This window comes from Maniola jurtina, chromosome 1 (assembly GCF_905333055.1).
Source record: "Maniola jurtina chromosome 1, ilManJurt1.1, whole genome shotgun sequence".
NCBI classification, from domain to species: Eukaryota; Metazoa; Arthropoda; class Insecta; order Lepidoptera; family Nymphalidae; genus Maniola; species Maniola jurtina.
Window position 1 is genome coordinate 11,033,817 of NC_060029.1, and position 20,923 is coordinate 11,054,739.

General features: G+C 36.4%; 1 long non-coding RNA gene across 1 annotated transcript; it reads left to right on the forward strand.

Moving 5' to 3' along the window:
* The first annotated feature begins 230 nt into the window (after nt 1–230).
* Nucleotides 231–19,409, forward strand: LOC123867801. Its single transcript, XR_006796509.1, has 3 exons — nt 231–283; nt 17,050–17,053; nt 19,399–19,409. It is a non-coding gene; the product is annotated as an uncharacterized LOC123867801 (long non-coding RNA).
* Nucleotides 19,410–20,923: the final 1,514 nt, after the last annotated feature.

Consider the following 20,923-nt stretch of genomic DNA (forward strand, 5'->3'; position numbering starts at 1 on the left):
AATTAGATAAACATTCCTGTAATAGATATTCGATATCTCTTTCTGTCGGAGCCTTTGAATTGGTAACAAAAGGTCTGGACAGAGAAAGAGCGACCACACGAAAAATCAAAGAGTTCCCACGGAATTCTTAAAGGTCCATTCGTTTAACCGATTTATATTGGTACAGATGTAGCTTGCATTTCGTAAACTGACATATACAACTTTTTATCCCGGAAAATCAATGGGTTCCTACGGGATTTTGAAAAACCTTAATCAACGCGGGTGAAGCCGTGAGCGTCATCTAGTATATCATAAAAAGAAAAGTCCTGATTTACTGACTGACTCATCAATGCCTAGTCCAAACTCTTGAATCTAGAAAGCTAAAATTTTACCCAGAAAGTCGTTTAATAAGGAGGAATAAGGCCGGATTTTTCGAAATTCTTATGGAAGCGATGCCGCGGGCAGTCCCTATTACAGTTATGCATGCATCTCTGTGTGAACGAACGGCTTCATGTAGTTTCTCGTTTAAACTACTAAAGCTTATTGTGCCGTTTTGGGAATGTTTTTGACTCGCGCTATGTATGCCCAAGCCTTTCGTAGGAACGACAACAGGTATATGAGTGCCTACTGAATCATGGTTGATTTACTTACAATTACTCATTTAAACGTTAATAACTTATTATCCTTTACAATCCCCACAAAAAATAATAATTTATAAATGTTAAAAGACAATATAATTTCGTAATATGAATTAGGTACTTATGTAGATTTATATTTTGGCATTTAGAATTTCATTATTCCGCGAAACATACCTACTTGAGGCATAACATTATCATAACAAAGTGGTAATTATGGGAAGATAAGAAATGGTTTATCATGACTTTCATTCCTACATCAACATTTATCTTGTTAAATAATGGAACGTCAGTTGCGCGGGGCCGATTTTTAGAGTTCCGTACCTCAAAAGGAAAAGTCCTGTAGGATCATATCGTTGTCTGTCTGTATGTCAAGGCCCCTTTTCTCAAGAATACGTGAAGGCATCTAATACGCAGGCTTATAATTTCTTGGAGCTGTGAAAAAATCAAACTTCTAAGTCAACGCAATCAAAGATACGACCGTTTATGCCGCATATTTTGACACTAGCAATCGAATCAAAACCTATAGAGTACGTAATACCCGTTGACCTAGAATCCTGAAATTTGGCACAAGTAGAAGGATAAATCCGAAAACCATAGAGTAGTCAATAATAGGTAGGTATATCAGTTATCACATAAAAATTTTCGATAACAAATTTAAATTCGCAGTTGATAATTATTTAAGCAATGAAATAATAAGACTATAATAGGTATCTTTCTAAGTTCCAAGGTACAAAACCCTCCGTGCGCGAGTTCGTCTCGCACTTGACTGATTTCTCGTTTGGAAATGTTACTTGTCGTAATAAGCCAACACGTCTTCTTTGTGCCCTGAGCAGCATCCATCACTCATCGTAGAGAATCCCGCAATCTGTCTTCTTCACCATTGACCAATGACCTGACCACAGGACCTGACTTATTGTGTTATTATTGTGACAATCGTGGCCTTAAGTTTTTCTTCTTCTTTGGGCCTATGTAGTATGTAGGTCCTTGAATTCCCTGTATCACATCGACTTTTCACAAAAGCACAATAGAAATGGCGAATTTATTTTAGTTATTGAAGAAAACTAAAACTATAAAACTAGACGCGAAAGAAAATAGAATGATAAAAGTATCTAAGCTAGGACATTAAAAGTATTGGTGAATCGCGAAAGTTTGTGGAAGTGGCCAAGTTTTAGGCCGACGTTGGCCGGGACGATAATGGCGCGTCAGTCAACCGCTCCTGGATGCTACAGATTTACATTCGCGTGATTTATGACTTCTTCATAGAGAGGGGAAAATATATACAGCGAAATACAGGGGGCGTAGTGCTTACCACCGGTACATCGTTTTGATGTGGGGACCTTTTATAATGTTTGCAAAATGTGAAATGTGTGAAATGGTTTTAGAGAGAGTTTTTCTCGGCTTTTAGAATCATTGGAAAAGGTATGTTAAGTGCAAATCAGGCAATTTAAGGGCTTGATAATAACAGCTGAAATGAATATCCAAAGTCGCCTCAAATCTGAGATAAACGTCCTCAAATACAGAAAACAATTTCAAAAATTAAGAGCTTTTGTTTTTCTGAAGCATTTTTGGCATGTCACAATATTTTGTCAAAATCGTAGAAAGAACAGACACACTATATTTTAGAAGCACTTAAAGTTTACCTACGTTAAACGTTTCAGATTTGGTTGAAAGTGACAAGAAAATTGAAAAATGCTTATTCTGATGCTTTTGTTATGTTTAGACTGATAACAATTTATTTATTATATAATAAGATAGAAGGAACCAATTAATTATGAATGACTTTATTTTTGAACTAAATAAATAATAAGTTATCGAAGTTTTTTTAGGGTTGCTTTCTTAGAGCAAATTTTGTGGTTTAGTAAGAAAATCGAGTGTGAACAAAAGGTAAGGCCGTTCTGAATGTGATATGCTCCAGACGAACAAAATAGAAAAAGGATATTGAATCGGCAAGAAAATGCCGTAACTTAAGAAAATGTCACCCTCTATCAACCTTCTACGTGTTGCTTTGTATTGAACCTATCTTGATATGGTTACGGAAGCTTATGATATACCGTGTACAGGAAAATGACTTCATTTTTATAGTTGGGTAACCTAAACAAAATTTCGAACGAATCCTAAATGTTGTTGCTATGTTGTCAATAATATTTCCGCTCGTACCTGTCTTTTTTTTTGGCATGCTCAGATTGTTAATATCGTTTTATTATCAAGAGAATTTTGCCCTTGGCAATAATTATGCTTAGTAAAAAGCAATGATGAAGATCTTGGTTGGAAAATGCTGAGCTAGAAAGTTCACTCTTGCCTTGAAGTTATTTAAGTCAAAATATGTATCTACATGACAGGAAACACGGATGTTGGGCATTCTACACCTTAGCGGTTCGTATCAGAAAATGAGTAGTTCATAAAGAATCAATAAAGTTTTGTATCAATTTGAGCAGCCAAAGAGTCTTAACTACTCAAGAAGCCCTCTTAGTTGACCATTTCCGGTAAACAAAAAAAAACTAACAAAGAAGCTACAAAATAATAAAGACACAAGGCATATAAACGAAAGTCTACAAATTAAAGTATTAGCGCTACATGCTGCTGTACAAAATTAGGAACTGGGCTAAAATATGTAGAGAAAAAGGTCATCCTTTTATCTCACAATTTGCAATTTGAATACGCAGACAAATTAATCCAGCAAAAAATTAAGCAAAAGAATACAAAGCCACAACGCGCTAACAACGCTACTCCAAAATATGCGGCCGAGGATAACATTACCACCGCTCTGTTACTCTTAGGTATACCAGTAAGGCCAGGATAGACTGGTGGGTAAATTATATCAGATAAAGAAAACAGCCATTTTTCATGAATGAAACTAGTGATAGACGTTCAAGTAAATTCATTGTATAAAAATATACATATTGTACATTTTTCCCAGTTTTGGGAGTGCTTTGAGCACGGAAGTGAGAAAAGTAATAAATTAACAGTAGTGAGCCGTAATATCCTAGTGGAGTGCGTCTATACCTAAAAGGTACCTCTTCACTCCTATTATAGCTGGCGGAAAGGAATCAAATGAAAAATAAGGTAGGAATACAAGTCGAGGTTTACCTTTATACCTATTTAACCCCCGACCCAAAAAGAGGGGTGATACAAGTTTGACGTGTGTATCTGTCCGATAATGAACCGATTTTAATTTAGTTTTTTTTGTTTGAAAGGTGTCTTGATCGAGAGTGTTCTTAGCTGTAATCCAAGAAAATCGGTTCAGCCGTTTGAAAGCTCTTTTCTACTTACCGTAACCTTCACTTGTCGGGGGTGTTATAAATTTTTATTTTACACTTGTCTTATAAGCTATTGTAGGTACTTTGATAATGACCATTAGGTTAACTGATATCTTTTTGAACACGTTCGATAACGGGAAAATCATCTTGCAAGCAAGTTAGTCGGGTATCCAATCCGTTTGATATGCTACCCATTGTGTAGAGTTGAGAGGAGACGTGCCGTTATCTTGGGGAGGAACACATACTTAGTTGCAAGTTACGTAGTGTTGCATATTGTGCAGTATTGATCTGTATTAAAGTCAATATAATATTTAGAAACTATATATTACCGCACGTCTATTATAAGCTTAAGATTGGGATATAGCCAACTCAACTTAAAAGAATTTTAGGTTTGTTATTGCATTTAGTTTGGCCACATTCTCTGTGCTTTGGGGAGAGTCTAGAGTTGAAATTAAGTATTCAAATGAATAACAGATATAGGTAGTTAGGTACTAATTCTACACTATAGGTACTACGGACGTTAGTGATCAACGATCTCCAGTGACACTCAATCGAAATTGCAATCTTCGTGCTATCTCGTTGATATTCTCACCACGTACTTTAATTCCAAAGGTGGTGTTTGTTGTTCCCTAACAATGAAAATCACGAAATGTAGGAGTTTCTCGAAAAACAAAAAAAAAATCTTCTGTAACTAATTTTCGTTTCTACTCTCTTGTGAATAACCGTGAACGTGTGGAAAATATCAGAGGCTTCTCAGCGTCTTTGGGGCTCGTTGGGAGATAATAACCTGTCTTGTTTTCCGTTGTGTTCGTCAAGCGTCACCCGTCCTTCTCCACACCTTGGGGACTAAAAGGGATGGAGTTACGTTATTTTGTCACTATCAAATCATTTGTACTGTTTGTCAGGCCGTTATTGAGCTTGTTTTCGGCAAAGTGACTGGCGTATTACAACGCCCACCACCTTCCAGGCTGAAATGAAAGAGCGTTTCGGTTCAGGCCAGAGTCGGCTGGCTTCATTACAATTACCGGGCTCTGTTTGCGCGTCTGGCGAAACACTGGTATTACGATTAATTAACCGAGTATTGTGATGGCTTTGATAAGGGAGGAAATAATGAAAATATTTAAATTGTGGAACAGTGAGTGCATCTTTAAACGTTAAATAGTTGTGTTATCGAATTTTCTTTCATTTGTTATGTACGTAATTTTTTATATTATAAATCCGCAAGTTTGTCAGTTTATTTACATCAACTGGCACAAGTTATAACTACTTCTTATCACTTGAAAATAAGGACTTCTACAAGAATCAAAAATCTTATTCACGAAAATGAAAGCTAGTTTTGTATTTAACTTCTTCTTTCAAACGTTTGTCCTGGCTTACACCACTTGCTAAGTCACTTTCACTTTGCATTGATCTATATAGCAAGCATCCTCCAGTTGACATTTTATACAAAAATGACAGTAAAATAAGGAGAAGATATTAAAGAACTCATGTTGTACACAGTTCTCACAGGTACGTAGCTAACTAAGTATCTATCATAACAGAAAATCATTAGTTAGCATTCCAAAACGATCGCCGCAATTTTCTTTCCCAATTTTTAAATTCCCTATAATATGCGAGGCGAATAAATGAAATAAATAAGTAGAGCTCAATTTATTTCGAAACTGAATTTGCGATGAAAATGCGACCCTCCGCGCTCGGCACCCAAATGTATATTAATGGGCCTCCCGAACCACAACAGTAGGTAATATTGTTTTCTTTTTACACCCCACGACCTCGAAAGCTTTTAGTAGTGTCAACTACTACACTGGCTTTTTATGGTTTAAGTAATGACGTAACGAAATATGTTGTAAAGATCCTGGCTACAGATAAAGAAACGGCCTCGTTTCATTTAAAAGCTTGCTTTGTGCTTCGTCTTGAATAGGTTCTGAGGTACGGATTCGGATGCATGGAATATTACTAACTCTTTTCAGAGTTCAGTGACTACGTTATCAGAAAAGTCACAAAATATGGGAGGTATTGTTATATTACTATACAAGTTAGCCCTTGACTGCTGTCTTATCTTTTAATAGGTGATAAAGTATTAAAAAGGAAACGGGCTTACACGGGAGATGTATGGTAGTTTTTTATCACTATTCGATATCTATACGGAATCATAGTGTAAATTTAATTCATTAGGTAGGCATTTTCCAACACAAATCCTTATAATATTACCCTATATGGGTCTACCAAATAAAACTACTACCTGTATTAGGTTTCTAAACTTCATAATAACACAAAAGAATAAAAACAAAATCTTCTATCAAAACCATTACGTAGAATGTTCTACAAGCTCTCTACGTGTGGTAAGCATTGATATTTTTATCGAAAAACTATTCGATAGTTCGTAAGTGAATAAAGTACTCAACGGTTCGTATAATATTTGCGTATTCCCATTCGTAAACTATGTAACCACAACATTTAACAATGAAAGTTTCTACGTCAAAATAGTTACGATATGTATAAACTTATAAATAAAGTTTTACCAAACTTTATTTATAAGTTTATAACAAGTAGGTATTCGACTTCTACGATTTCAAGTTGAAGGTGCTTGAACGGTGACGTCGCCAAGGGAAATTCAGCGATGGTAGACCACCATCGGTGGATTGATGGATTTATTAAGCCAGTAGCTGAGACCGGCTGGACGTAAGCGACACGACATTAGGGTATGTGGAGATTCTTGCGGGAGGCCTTTGTCCAGCAACAGAAGTTCATTCGTTGAGACGACGACTACGGCAATGACTATAAGTCTAACTTTGTGGAAAAGCTACCCACTTGAGATATTCTATATGACTAAGTATTATTTTATTATATTAGGTACCTATATATACCTATTTTACTATTAAAAAACTGCTCGCGGCCTTGCTCCCGTGGAAATTATGAAAAATTCGGCCTTGTTTCATATCCACATTTTTTTTTAAAGAATATTAACTAATCATGATTAATATTCCCCTTTCCTCTCCAACTAAGCGTAAAGCTTGTGCTAGGAGTAGGTACGACAATAGTACAACGGGTGGGGTTTGAACTGCCGACCTTACGGAAATCAGTCCGCTCCTTAACCGTTGAGCTATTGAGGCTCAAAAAGAACCTGTAAGAAATTATAAAAAGAACCTCTGTGCTTTCCAGCTTTATAGGTCCAAATGTTTAAGAAAAACTTTGAAGACTCAGTCAGTGAGTGAATCGGGAATTTCCCTTTTTGTTGTATGAGATTACTTCTAATATATTTTGTCGTCAATCAATCATTTTTCAAAATCAGCGTCAATTAAAGTAGAATGAACAAAACACATTGGTGTAAAACTATCTTATCTTAGAAACTACTACAAATAGTGGACTAAGTTCAGGTAAGAAACTTAAGGTACAAGTTTTATGAACTTATGTCTGGTGACTTCACTTTCTTAAACTTTTCTGCGAGAGAGGACAAAGTATAACGGATGACGTCCCTAACCGACTTTGTACTGACTTTACAGTTTCTATTGATAGCGTAATTCCTTGAATTCGACTTTAGAATAAAGAAAACGCGTTAAATGCGCGTTTATTTTATGCCTGCCAGGTTTCCCATGCCAAAACATTCAAAACCTTTAGTCAATTTAGTCATTAGTTAATCTTATTTTTTTTTTTGTAGTAAGACTATTTGTTTTCACACCAGAGCCGTCAGTGTAAGTTTTTTAACCAAAAAAATGTAACACTGGAACCAACTCATTTTGACTTTATACCTTTGGTAATTTCAAATTAATCTAACTAAATTACGCAACACATAGATAGATTTACACAAATACATTTGGCATGTTAATTAATTTGAAAATATGGTTTTGTACAGTTTTACTCGTGTTTACTATTAATAAACACATTTTTCTTCATATCATCGCCAACCGAAAGGCGTCCACAGTTGGCCATATTGTCTCTTGTAGAGACTTCCATATACCACGGTCATAGGTACATCGCGCCGTCTGAATTCAGCAGCTGGCTGCGACTGGTTTGATATATCGTCCGTCTACCCGGTCCACCACCACCACCGGACCACCAGTCTTTCAACGCTCAGTAGCCAGGCGACGCGCAGTAGCGCCGCTGGGGTTTAGTGGGTATTCCGGTCGCCTCTCGGCCGGCGAGTCCCACATACCCTCCCTCAGCTGGCTGGCTGCCTCACGGCTGGCTGGCTAGCTTCCGGGGGGGATGCGTAAATGCATTCCTCAGCGTCAACAAAAAAAAAAAAAGTCTTTCAACGCTGCGCTTTCTGGTGCGAGGTCGCCATTTTAGCACCTTGGGAATGTGTACCTATAAGTTTTTCGAACTATGTTTCCTGCCTATTGCCACTTCAACTTTTCAACCAGTTGAGCGATGTCAGTTACTCTGATGAACAGGTTAGTAGATAGGAATCTACAAAACTTATCAAGTTTAAAACAAAAGCTTTTTTAATACACTACAACCATACAAGCAATTTAGATACCTGAAAGTACCTAGTACCTACAGAAAATTCGAATTTTCACTTTAATTCCCTCAAAAGAACAAAAATGGAACGCCTGTTAACTTTGTAAGCTGTAGACTCCTTTAATAATACCCTCAAAAACAAAGCAAACGCTCTTATACGTTGAGCCGTCCATCCGTGGTCCGGCGTTGACGTAAGAATTTTATTACCAGTTGTTACCTCCTCTCCCCACTGACCGGGCCAGGCTTCCCTTTTCAGAAGGATTAACTTGTAATCCCACAGGAGGACCAATATCATTCATTAGAATCCTATTTTCAGCTTTATTATTCCTGACATAACGTTTGTGTCGGCCTCCGAGCCGTTTTTTAAATGAATTTTCATACTGATTTATCTATGTAACGGGGTGCTGGCAGATTTGATCCTGTCGAATTTATAATGATTAACCTATCAAACATGTGCATAATTTTAAATTAAAAAGTGCCGATGATCCCCTATGGTGATATAGAGAGCCACCGAAATTGTTTGTCGGGGCGTCGCTTTTTAACAACGCACTGGAGAATTTTCTTTGATTTTTGGACAATGCACATGTATTATCACTGCAACATAAACAAATTTATGTTTTCAGTGTATGTAGATAGCCTAGTAGTTTAGAAATTAGCTACTATTCGGTTGGTAGCTACGAAGTTCGACCTCTAACTTTAACTTCTTGGAATGCTGTAACGGTGAATGAAAACATCAAGAGAAATTAAAGAATTTTTATTAGTGAAACTCAGTACAGTACATTACATTAGAATCCTGACACCTGTATGCCTGATAGTTCAGAATAATGTTTTCAAAGGTTTGTGGAGTCTGTCTATCCGCAATTGGTCAGCGTAGTGGACTGTGTCATAGGCCCGTTTTATTCTTAGACGAGACCCGTTTATCAGTAGTGAGCCGGCGGCGATGGTTGAATTATAATGATGAGACGTACCTATCTATGTTAAATTAAAAAATATCAGTACTCTTGTGGAATACAAATCAAGGTAAGGGCAATGGTAGACAGAGCTGCGATGAGCCATGGTATTAAATCTAGCTTACGGTTTGGCGTTTCCGCTTCGCTTGATAATCAACGAGACTATATTAAAGCTATAAGTCACGCGACGCATGACAAGCCCCGTGACGTCAGGACAAAGTCGCAAATCAAACGTAAATTGTCCGCCATTGCCATTCGCAAAATTATAGGCTCAACCAAATTGTTGCAGGAACTCTATGCGAACTTTAAATTCAAAAACAACTCATTTAATTTAGAATTACTCATTTTGTCTAGGACCCCTAGTGTCTATTTTTCTTCGGCTAATACTCTATTGCACCGGGTTCAGGAAGCAAATTCTCCTGAGAAGAGCCGGCAAGAAATTCAGCAGTTAATCTTTTCAATTCATGAAAGTTACAAAATACTTATTAATTATTATAAATTTAACTATTTTCTACACTTACTATTTGTAGGCAACTGAAAGCTCTTTATATAGACCGTAAGTACCACGGTAATGGTATGTATAATATTACCGTGTAAGTACCTACCTACTATGTCCCAATTTTATTAATTAAGTTAGCTTTAAGAAAAATTAATATTGGTGAGACTTTATTTCTTATTATATCGAGTTAACGTGTTGTAGGTGTACCTACTTGTACAGTTTGTTTATTGCAAAATTTTAAAACGCGTTAAACTTAGTCTCTGCCAGTAATGTGTAAAAAGAACAACTCAATCATAATAAGAAATATTATCAGATTAACAGACACTGTTATTAAGCCCGGACCTAGACGAAGCTATTAAAATTTCAAGCGAGCAATTTTTCCGTAAGCAGCTTAATCCGAATCGAATATGGGGAAGTTAAGCGGCCACCATAAAATATGATTAGTGGTCGAGCGCGGGCGTCAACGGCCGGCGCCGGCGACGCCTAGTGCAAATATTGTCGGCCTACACAAACATGCACGCCACGGGGAAAAACGGGGCAACGATTAACAAATATTGTTTTAGCAAATCCTTATGAATATCGGCTAAGTTTAGTCTCACGCCTTCAATCAAACATTACTGTCTCTTTTTAACCCTCGACCCAAAAAGAGGGGTGTTATAAGACGTGTGTATCTGTCTGTGGCATCGTAGCTCCTAAACGAATGAACCGATTTTAATTTAGTTTTTTTTGTCTGAAAGGTGGCTTGATCAAGAGTGTTCTTAGCTATAATTGAAGAAAATCGATTCGGCCGTTTGAAAGTTATCAGCTCTTTTCTAGTTTTCTTATAGAGGTTTTTGTGTCGGGGGTTTTTAAATTTTGAGATATTCTTTAATAGTTTCTGTTCTTGAATATAACGGGTAGTTACAATCTACATACATTCAAGTTATAATCTGCATACATTCATCATCATGATCAACTTATAGCTCACTACTGTGCACGGGTAGCTTAGAATGAGACGAACATTATGTAGGGATTATTTTTAGGGTTCCATACGAAGGGTGCCAACGGGACCCTATTACCTACTCAGCCTCCGTTGTCCGTTCGTCTGTAAGTCTGTCAGCATGCTGTATCTCATTAACTGTAAATACGTAGGCAGCTGATATTTTTATAGTGTGTATTTCTTATGCCGCTATAACAGCAAATACCTATTAAAGATTTCAATATGGCTGCCATGCAAAATAAAAAGTTACCTTTAAATCAAGGTTGTTCTACCTCATCTCGGTTGACTTAGGTCTTATTTTAAGATATAGATTCAGCTATGAAACCGATTTTGGGCTATAACTGAAAGACAAATAGCATGACTAACAGTCAAAGTTTTTAGTATCGAAGTTTTGTATGTTGGAGTGAACAGTAGATAGATAGGTAAATATTATTTTTCAACACAATACTTTTTAGACTTTTCAAAAAAAAAAACATCTTTTTAAATTTTTCGCTTAGTTGCTTGTCGTTGAGTTTGTTTACACGTTATGGAATTTCGTATTCTTCAAAACTATTCTAACTTTTAGTTAAAAAAAAAATGCATAATACTTTCTGCGTGTTAGGCCTCTTATTATGTTTTCGTGTTGGTTAAATTTGTTTGGGTAGCCAATGATGCTTTAACGTTTTTAACGATTCGGTTAAAAGCTATTTTATGACGCTATTTTCGCTGCTACGTTACATTAATTGGATTCACCGACCACGAAACTATCGGGAAAAAATACGCATCTCCGTGAAATATATCGGGTAATTTTCAGGTGAATCGGCGCTCAATTATCTACGTGGATAGTGAATTATTCAACGTTTGGTTTGTGAACGAGTATAGAACTCAAAACTTCTACTCATTTTACAAATGTTAGGCAGGTACTCAAACACTTCGCGCGGCATTCAATCTCCAGCGCCAACTGCGCTGATGACACATTAAACGCGCGCGTTCGTGTGTTCACTTTGTAATGTCACTTGCAGGTGCAGATGGATCACTTCATAAAGACGGTTAAATAAATAAAACACAATTCAGCTTGCACAGCGCTGCGGCCTAAAATTGAATAAACGCCTTTCTTTCGTAAATAAACACTTTATTTATTATCTCGCTGTACCTCATAAGAGATAAGAGTTATGCTAGAATGCTTGAAGGGGTGCGCTACCGTGTAGGTCTAGATGGACCTTTAGTAGACTGATAGAGTGCCATTGAGTAAATACCAATAGGTACAACAGAAATTATTTTGGGTTTAATTATTCTGTTATCATTTTGGGGGATTGCAAGTTTCGATGAACAATGATCCGATTAAAACAAAAGCGATAATGCAAGTGACGCGATTTTCGTTGCATCTATTATTTAAATCTATTGACCAGTAAGTAGGTACATTTTCCTGAATTAAGTAGGTACCTATCTCATTTATTCATTATTTGTGCTGTAATTTTTTCATGAAGTGATTGTTCTCGTAACTTCAGATTAAGAAAGTAGCTTAGTACTAGTGCTCGTAATAATGGGTTGATAACTTAAAACTAATTTGGTAAAGTATCTACTAGTAGGTAGTTGTAGTATTAGTAGTAGTACTAGTAGTGGAAGTACTAACGACATGCCCGTACTTAAATTATACATATACGCCAATGCACACGTAACATTAGTAATTTTAACTAGGGCCTCTGTTGTTTTTACCTGCGTAGATATACCATGTATAATTTGGAAAAGACCATGTAGGAAAATGTAATTCAGTGAATATATTTTTGTGCCATTCAAATAAATGTAAAGCAATTTTGTAAGGGATAATTTTCACAACGTCAAATTAATTTCGACCACTAACCGCGATAGGTACTTTCGGGATGATAATTTTATTATGACAATATATTATGCGTTTTTATACTCACGTTTTGTTTTTTAAGTAATTATTTGTAACCTTATATCCTAAAAGCAATATTGAATTCGCAACTGATGTACGAGGCAGGTAATTCAATCATTACATCAGTGAAATGTCAATCAGACTTATAATTCAATTATTTGTACCAACTCCTTTAACGTAAATAGGCAATTAGTTTTATTGTAGTAACATTGCATAGGTACCAATTGGTTTAGGAAGAATTTGGAATTTGATGAACGGGTCAAACGTGAAATAAAATTTTGGTAGCAGTGTTTTGTTGGTTTTGTTTTTACAGTGTGATTTTTCCTGTGAAGCGTTAATTCGATCCATTAACCTATACTCACGGGATGAATATAAACGTACGTATATTATATCCTCCTTATATGCTCTACAAAATATATTGGTGTATTTCCAGGTGAATGGGCACTCTATTATCTACGTAGCTCGCGAATTTGTGATTTGATGCGAAAACCAATAGCTTCAGCCTGCGATAAACATATTATGCTGTGGTTTGTAATCCTAACCTTGAGCCTGATAACTCCAAGCGGAATAATTACGCAAGCTTAAACTAACATGTGCATAGAGACATGAATAAACATAACCGTCAGTTTGCACCGACGAAAGATTCACATGACATATACTGAAAATTATGTATCGTTTATCATATAAGTACCTAATTTGTTGAAGAGGAATTTGTTTGCCAATCCACAGCTTTTTTGAAAGAATTTAACCGATTCTACCAGTGCGAACGTAAAGTCAACAAAACAGATTATAAGATTCGTCACGTACGAGTATGACAATTTATCATACATTCACATTTTTAATGTTTTTTTGGTGCTAACCCACGGTAAAAATTATGTTGACATAGAGATAAACTTTTCCATTTATGTTATTATAAAAAGATAACTTCTACGAAAGCATTTTGCATATCTGATTTTTTACGAATAATATCTATGCTTTCTATCTAAAAACATGAAATTAATTAACTTGCTACCTAAAGACGCTTCTACGTGATTTTATTCGCTGGCAACATCAAAGTACAAAATTAACATTATATATGTAAAATTGTATCCGTCTCTTTGTTACCCTTTTCAGGGCCCATTCCCTTGACAAAAGTTGGTAAAGAGGTGTCTTGTATCCTGAAGGCTAACATAGGCTACTTTTTATCTTGAAAGATGAAAGACTTTCACGGAATTTTTAAAAACCTAAATGATGACCTAGATGAAGTCACTGGTAAAATCATAAACGAAAATATTGTTACCTAGGTACCTATCTAATTTTATTTTTTGTGCGCCTGGATCATCAAATAGGAATTTTCTTACGGAACGCGGTCTACGGCTTGGATAATAGCAATATCATTTTCAAGGATTCATTTGGAGTACGAATGGGCAATCTTATCCCTTAGTTTACGACATCCAAACAGTATCGTAAAGATAGACGACTTTATCAATACGAGTATGTTGTAACTTACTAATACTCAGGCCTCTTTAATGTAATATTAGAAATAAGACATTTCAGATTTATAGAATTCCACTTTTTAACCCCCGACCCAAAAAGAGGGGTGTTATAAGTTTGACGTGTGTATCTGTGTATCTGTGTGTCTGTGTATCTGTGTATCTGTGTATCTGTGTATCTGTGTATCTGTCTGTGGCATCGTAGCGCCTAAACGAATGAACCGATTTTAATTAAGTTTTTTTTGTTTGAAAGGTGGCTTGATCGAGAGTGTTCTTAGCTATAATCTAAAAAAATTGGTTCAGCCGTTTAAGAGTTATCAGTTCTTTTCTAGTTTTCTTGTAGAAAAGAAGGTTAGATAACCGTTAAATTTTTAATTTACACTTGTGATTAAATCGACCGCTACTGAACACGGGTCTCCTCTCAGAATGAGAAGTCTATCAGGCTGGCTAAGTGCAAATTGGCAGACTTCAAATACCTTTGAGAATATTATGGTGAACTCTCAGGCATGCAGATTTCCTCACGATGTTTTCCTTCACCAACAAAACAAGATGATGTTTAATTCAACAAAAAAACCGGCCAAGTGCGAGTCAGACTCGCGCACCGAGGGTTCCATACTCAGGTATTTTTCTGAAATTTTGCACGATAAATCAAAAATTATTATGCTTAAAAATAAATAAAAAATCTGTTTTAGAATGTACAAGTAAAGCCCTTTCACATGATACCCCACTTGCTATAGTTATCTTACTTTAAAAATTAAAACATATTTTAATTTTTTTTTCTTTGATGTAACCACAAATTCACGGTTTTCAGATTTATCCCTTTATTTGTGCTATAAGACCTCTACCTGCCTTTCATGATTCTAGCTCAACGGGAAGTACCCTATAGGTTTTCTGACAGACACGGCGGACCGATGGACCGACAGACAGACAGACAGACTGACAGACAGACAACAAAGTGATCCTATAAGGGTTCCGTTTTTCCTTTTGAGGTACGGATCCTTAAAAATAGAGCCGGAATCGCAACTGAACCCCCTAAATAGCAGACCGCAAGTCTTAACCACTAAACTATTACCGCTTTGATTAAGTACACGATATTATTTTAAGTTACATTTCTAGCAGGTATAATAGGCAAATTACTGATAGCTTACAGTCTATTAGACAAATGAGCGCGCATCAATCGTGAACAAAGATCGACAGAGCACAAACCGGGGAGCGCAAGGCGTTAGCAGGCTTCCGCCTTGCAACACTAATTAATCTCTGCTAATTAGCAATCCTGCAAAATTGGACTGAAGATTTCAGAAGTTATTGGTAACCTTGCGGTTTTAACTAGTGTTAACGTGACGTCTAAGTAAACACAAACACTGCATAGTGTTAAGATAATACAGAGATATGTTCAGTTTTAGTTACAGTAAACAATAATATGTATATCTTATTATAGTGTATATAAGTTTATAGATATAAGTGTTTCCCTGTTTACTTCATATCTTTTTCTTTTTACATGTTACATATTTTTGGTAAGAATAAATAAAAAGAAAAAAGCAACATCAATTCAAGCAATATCCAAAAAATTATTTTGCTTGTGCCCTATCTCTTTCTCCAGCTAAGGCCTCCATTGATATTGGTGGAGTAGGTATTTGAGGCAAAAAAGTAAAAAACAAAAAAATATACAAACTATGTTTTCGTTTTTTTATGTTGGTTCGTTCGTGTACCTGGTAACTCATTAATTTTAACCATCTATGAAGCAAAAGTTCCAGTTTATAATTACTCAAACATTTACAAACGCCTCAAACGATAAAACAACTCAGTGGCAACTCCTGTTCTGCTAATGTTGGGAATAACTCCGAATTTCCGTCCATGGAATCCACGTCGGGATATCCAGAGATTCTGTATGGACATTGCTTCTGATACACACGGTTCTCAACATCTGCGTCGTGCAGAAACGCTTTTCGAATGTTTTTTCAAAGTTTGCTTTTATAATAAATAGCTATGACGTAATTGTTATAGGTTGTTGTTTACTTGTTTATTGTTTTTAAGCAATTTACAATTAAGAATAAACAGGTGATAGATGGCAGAAATGTGGGGAAAATAATGGTAGAGGGTATGTATTATTTTATTTTCAATAAATAGATCTTACTATTTACTGTATTTTATAGTAGGTCTTAATGTCTCCCCAATTAACTTACTAAGTACCTACTAATAAAAAAAAATAGTAGTATGTATTATAATTTATTGAACTCTAATTTTTATAGCTAATGACCGGTAGATATTGTAATGCTTTTTCTTTTTTTCTTTTATTTGGATGACTCGTGCACTATTAAAGGTTAATGTTACTCAACTAGATATATTTACGCAAGTGTCTACAACAACTGTTCGATTTTTTTTAAATTCCATTATAAGTTAGCTCTTGCCTGTTATCTCACGTGGTGGTAAGTAATGATGCAGTCTAAGCGAACTAATTCGGAAGGGGAATGGTGAGATTAAAGTTTCAAATAATGCATAAACGCTTATGATACGAATACATAAACAATAATTTTTATGTAAGTTTAGAAAATATGTAGCTCTATGCTCGGAGAGACAGTGTGTCTCACGTGTTACCTGAACCGAAACTATGTTTATTACGAAACACAGGGAAGTTTTACCCTCGCCATGATGAGAATTTAACCAAAACACTAAATACAAATGGTATATTCCGAATGAGTTGAAATATAATTAAATATATGCTTTTCATTATTGGAGATTATGGAAATAAGCCAATGTGTTCAAATTAATATTAATTTTAAAGTCGATGGTCAGAGGTCATGACATTTATATTTAAACCCACAGTTAAATGTTAAAGCTCCATTAGTGTGATAAATCGAATGAGCAGGATCTCGGTAAATTGCTTTGTTCCTAGTGTGCCCCAACGATACACTTACGAGTATTAGTATGGATATACAAGGTGAGTTGTATAAAGTAAGAAACATCCCGGCAAGTTGAGGTTATGTACTAAAAAAATCGTGAGGCTCGTAGCGTGATACCCAATATGAGGGCTTAAAGATTTTTTTTAAAAACTCCAGTGTAACATCTAACAACTCCGCAAACAGCTGATCTTGGAACTGAACTCGTAAAAGACTTCTGTGAACTCGAAGGACCGTTTGAGCATTTATTTTGTCAAATACCTAGCAGAGACAACGAAATAATACAGGGCACTAAGTATTTGGTACTTACCACATACCTAATTTGTCATGTTATATGGTTTATCAAACACGCTCTGTATTGACAGATTCGCGTTAGATTCGAGAAGCTACTTTGGTGAAGACTTTCTAATCAACATTCAAGGAACGGCGGCTGTGGCGCTGTCTCCATAAATTACGTATCAAGTATGTGTAGAGGTTTTATGAAAAATGTTTTCCCTATAGTAGGTTTCCTTCGGATACTTAGGGAAACTCCGCCGCCCGCGGCCGTGTACACGCTTATGCAAACAAAATATTATATACGTTGAGCCTTTGATGCGCTTACCCAGTTAGATATATTTTATTTTGCGTACAGTCTACAGCAACTTTGCTGCGTTTAATAATAATTTTTGTTTAAAGTCTTTTAAATCGTTTTGACTAAACCCCTAAAAATGAAGAAAAAATCTTTTGAGTCGTCAAGTCAATCTACTGGTTCGGAATACTTTTCTTGCCAAAACCAGCAGGAAACTCGGCAATTGCTCCTTTGAAATATTCAATTTACAATTACAAACCGACATAAGTAACCGTTCGATTGAAACATATCTTTTATTCTAAGCAAAATGCTTAGTTGCATCGGCAACGTTTCAATATTCCTTTGCGAAAGTTAACGTCTGACTTGTGATTTGTAGCTGCGCGTGTATGTATCGAGTCGCAAACTCGCAACGCCATCAATCCGTAAGTGAATCTCCAGCGAGCACGTCGCAGCTGCAACTGATATCACCTGACGATGTCGTTTGTACCCGTCCACTGAGGATTAGGCTACGTGAAAATCGATTGGATAAATTTATGCCTACTGATTTCCAATAAACGTAGGTATTTAGGCTTTGTTCACACCAAACGGTTAGTTAGACAACCACTGACTGTGAGTGAGTCAGTGAGTGAGTCTCAGTGTGAATGTGAAGGCAAATTTCATTTTCCGTTCACACTATGCTGACAATACGCTGTAGCTATGTAGTCAGTCTACGTCCATGATGCGTAGTGATGTAGTATATACCTACTCGTATAATACATATACGAGTACATACTACATACGTATCATGATGTGTATAATCAGCCGCCAAGAGTTAGCGACCAAGCATATCGCAATAGCGTATTGTTGGTTTGGATGAATGGAGAGTTGAATATGTGTGAAAAAGCAGTAAACTGCCTAATGTTTCCTACCAGTCGGCGGCTAACAATATGTTTGGTGTGTCATCTCAGAATAAGAACGGTTTGGCCACTGTCCACCTCGCTGGCCAATTGTATTGGCCTGCCCGGGATCGAACCGCTGACGTCCCGAATAGGAGACTTTTGACGACTTAACCACTAGATTATCGTTGCTGTTGCTTTTTCGTTTCTTAGAATAACGATCGCTAAAATGTATGACTGTGTTGTGTTGTGACGCGATAAAAGGCGATTAGCGCCTTTTATCGCGTCAGAACACACAATACAGGAATGTGCTTGCACCTTTAGTCTATCAAGTCGATGCCATTTTTTTATTTCACATCACAATCACGTAGTTAGGAATGCTACGAAAATGCTACGCAAGCGCGTAGCGCGTGGTATTGTCATTTTTAGTAATAAAATATTTTGTTGTTTCTGTTTTTTAAAGTAAAACTTTTTAGACGCGACAACAGAATTGCTCAAGCTATTTTGTATTTTTGATTTTTAATAATTATAGAGAAAAGCCAAGATTAGTATGATTGACTTCAAAATATGAAGCTGGTTCTGACAAGTTCAACAATGATGAAATACATTGTAGTTGGTGAAGTTTATTTCCCTAAGAGATCTCCGAACATCGTCAACCGTGTCCGAGTCTTAAGCTTGATGATCCAATTCTATCAAAGTTTCCCTTTGTCTCCGAATTGAACATGGATTGGGGCCGTATTGCTCTCAATTTGACGTGTAGTGCTTTATGGGACTTAGGTCTGGGAAACAAAATTCGTTTATCCAATGATAACGAACGTTTTCATTAACTAGCTTTGCCTTAAATTTATTTTTACCCAACTATTTTACGAGGAACCAAATGGGTTAAAAAAACTTCATTGCAGGTTTAAACTTCATTGCATGAGAAAGCGCGAGTAAAATTAAGTTAGATAAATAATTTATGCTACTGCAATTAAGTAAAACATTATATATGTTTAGTGAATGGCAAACACAATTACTACCTAATCGCATCTATAATACTTATTACCTATTGATTTGGATGAAATTCGGAAGAGAGAATATTTTGTCAACCTTTTGTGATGCTTATCAGTCGGTACATTACGGTAAGTGCATGAAAACACGACGATGTAAAGGCATTAGCTAGTAGGCTATGACAATTGACGATGTTCACTAGCTAGCGCACTGCATAATTAAACAAGTGTAAATTAAAGATTTATAACACCCCCGACAAGTGAAGGTTACAGTAACTAGAAAAGAGCTGATAACTTTCAAACGGCTGTACCGATTTTCTTGGATTATAGCTAAGAACACTCTCGATCAAGCCACCTTTCAAGCAAAAAGAACTAAATTAAAATCGGTTCATTAGTTTAGGAGCTACGATGTGTAAGGTTATTTTTAAAAATTGATTTGAGTTGTCAAAAATAATATAAAATTAATAATTTATCTAATGCAGGTAGATTGATAAAATCGATATTTGGCTCATTCGATGTCATACAATCGGTTGCTAGGAGGCCAACAAGATTGAACTTGCATAAATACGGGTGTTTCGAAGGTTTTAGTTCAGTCTCCTTCTGAGATTCGGAGCGATATCGCATATTTTCGGTATTTGGATTGTGAACTGAATAATTAGATGTTGTGATAGCAATCACGCTCTAATTAAATTATTTATTTTGGCATTAGTTTGTTTAGATTAAAACTCTCGGATAACCTTACACATTAAACTTGTGTTTTTTGTGTTGGTAAATGAGAGGACATTCCAATAATTCCATAAAAATAATTAAATAATACCTGCTTTTCTGAGTGACGCCAATAGATGCCACAGACAAATACACACGTCAAACTTATAAAACCCCTCTTTTTGGGTCGGGGGTTAATAAATGACAGTTTGTAGAATGTATATGGGTCATAAAGACAGAGAGCGCTTTGCATTGGCGCGGCAGGACACTCATCAAGCCCTCGATATTTCACCGTGCATTACAAACGGTGCGGCAGACAACTGAAGTTAATTGGATGCGCTGGCCACAGCATGGCACAGCTATGAAATATAAAACAGGCACACGTTGCCAGGTGAGTGCAGACCCATTATCCCGCCTGCAGTCAACGTAACGTGTCGCGACTCGTTACCGAGGCGTTTGCTAAACGGAGTTACCGTCTCTGGTATGCAGGAATTTGTTGAAGTGACATGTGATAAGCGGAAAACGTCAAGTATGCGGCGTAGTTACGGCAAGATGCATATGCGCTCGGATACTTTGTGTTCGCTAACGTGGAAATCTGGCACGGTACACGTGTCTATTCGTGGATATTTACACCGAATGTGGCACACAATACGGTTCAAACGGACTGTGTAATAATGGCCCATCAAAATTTCCACGCTAGAGTTGTCGGGCCGATCGGAAAAATTCACTCGACTCGACTCGAAATCGGTGTCGTAATCCGCGTGCGCTGCTGTGTGTG